The following is a 2255-nucleotide window of genomic DNA, read 5'->3' as shown; positions in this document are numbered from 1 at the left end:
TGTAATTCCAAACTTCTGGGCTAATAACCACTTATCAGTGAGTGCATACCGTGTTTGTTCTTTTGTGTGACTACGAGTTCTTAATCAAGAAGTGTTAAACCTGAGAAGGCCGAAGAGAAAGGCCAGTACCACAGTTGACCAACTAAAGCAAGCTTTAATTAATACTCTCCAGGAAGATTCCCAGAGAACGGCCACAAGCTACACTGGTCAGGAGCTTATAAAGGCAAACCCATAAGGTTCTGAATTTCCCATTGTCGCCTAACAGGGCAAGCATACATCTTGACATACTTCTTGCCTATGTGTGTGTATATGTGTGTATGTGTGTGTATGTCTGTGTGTGAGTATGCATGTGTGATCAAGCATGGGTACAATTGGATCAACCAAACTTGTTTAGGGAAGCAGCACGTGTGGCTTTGTTAGATGAACACCAGCCGCTAGCGTCTCCGGCAGTACCTGTCTTTGGCAGGGGGTACTTACAGGTTACCTTCGTCCTCAGAGAGGGAACTGAATCTTGTCAAGTGCCTTCCTGTATCCGATAAAGCAATCCAAGTTTTTGCTCATTACTCTGTCAATATGATGAATTACAATGACTTTCTCTTTTCATCAACTCTCTCTCTCTCTCTCTCTCTCTCTCTCTCTGTGGGTGTATGTATGTGTGTATTTCCGTGTCTCTCTCTGTGTCTGTCTCTGTCTCCCTGCCCCTCACCCCCACGCCCTGAGATAATCTCGTATATTGAAGACTGGCTCCAGACTCTATAGTAGCTCCATGTATGGCCAAGGATAACCTTGAACTCCTGCTTTGGCCTCCCAGATGCTGGGATTACCGCTGTGGGCCACCACACCCTACAATTACACTGGCGTCTTTGATTTTCAAACATTGAACCAGCCTTGCGCTACAACTCCCTTGATTCTGGTGGGGCTATTTTATATAGTTCTAGATTCAGCCTGCTAATATTTTATTAAGCATTGCTGTATTTGTGCTCACTAGGAATGGATATTGATGCGGTCTTCCTGGGGGAGAGGGGGTTCCGTTAGACACAGAGGAGGCTGGTCCTCACACTAATGAGGTTGGAAGTCAGAGGGGAAGAGAAAGGGTGTGTTAGAGGCTGGGGAGCACTGGGGAAAAGCCAGGAGGAGGTGGGAAGGACTGTACAGGAAGGTGGAGCCTTGGAGGAGCCTCCTGATTTAGCTGGTTCCCTCTCCTGGCCTGCTTCTCTTTCACAGAACAGGAGGATTTGCTGGGATCATAAGCTTTTAACCTGGGACTCATGGATAGGTTTCATTAGGGTCAAAATTACACTTGACCTCTCTGTGCGTTTTTCTAGAGAGAGTCCTATTACTTGTGTTAGATTCTCCGAAAGGTTTATAGCTCTCAAAGAGTTAAAAATGACAGCTTCCAGCACGAGAAATTTCTCAGGCTTTCTTGTGTTGGCTAGAAAGAGCTTTTTTTTGGTGTTCTTATGGGCAAGAAAGTGAACACAGTAAATTAAGGTTTTAGATAACTGAAAAATGAATTTAATCTGATAATAAGTGCTTGTACGAATGTGTTTTAGAAAGGCAAAATATACAAAAAAGAATGAAGTGTTCTTATAATTACCCTACCCTATGAACATTATGAGATAATATTTATATAATATTATATAACACCTATAACATATAACATATATTATATAAACCTACTACATTGTAACCCAGTATTTCCACTCATTAGAGAGTCAACAGAGGGTTGAGGAGACAGCTCATTGGGCACAAAGTCCTCAGTTTGTCTTAGCACCCACGGAAAAGACCAGGTGTGGCAGGGGCACCATAATTCCAACCATAGGGAGGCAGAGATGGGAAGATCTCTGAGGCTGGTTGGTCAGCCAAGCTAGCAAATAGGTAAGAGCAACCCTATTTTAAAAAATAAGTTCCAGGATGATTGAGTAAGACACCTAACATTGACCTCTGACCTCCGGGTGGAACATGCAGACAGGTATGTGTGCATGCATGCTCACACATACACAGATATATAAAGTAAAATTTTTAAAAAAGTAAGATGAGCACTTCCCTTACACTGTCCAGCAAGCATTTTCCTATGATGTCTGTTTTCATGGGCGCAGAGCCTCACGTTTAGGACGGCAGAGCTCTCTCATGGGAAACAGGAGGTTCTGACAATATGAGCGGTGTGAGTTCCAGGTAAGTGAGAATTGGACCCCATGCAGAATGCTAGGGAGACCTGCACTCCCAGGCTGTTTGCGGGGGGGGGGGGGGGGGGG

The sequence above is a fragment of the Mastomys coucha genome, unplaced genomic scaffold (genome assembly GCF_008632895.1).
Source record: "Mastomys coucha isolate ucsf_1 unplaced genomic scaffold, UCSF_Mcou_1 pScaffold13, whole genome shotgun sequence".
Lineage (NCBI taxonomy): Eukaryota > Metazoa > Chordata > Mammalia > Rodentia > Muridae > Mastomys > Mastomys coucha.
Note: the sequence above shows the minus strand (reverse complement) of the source record.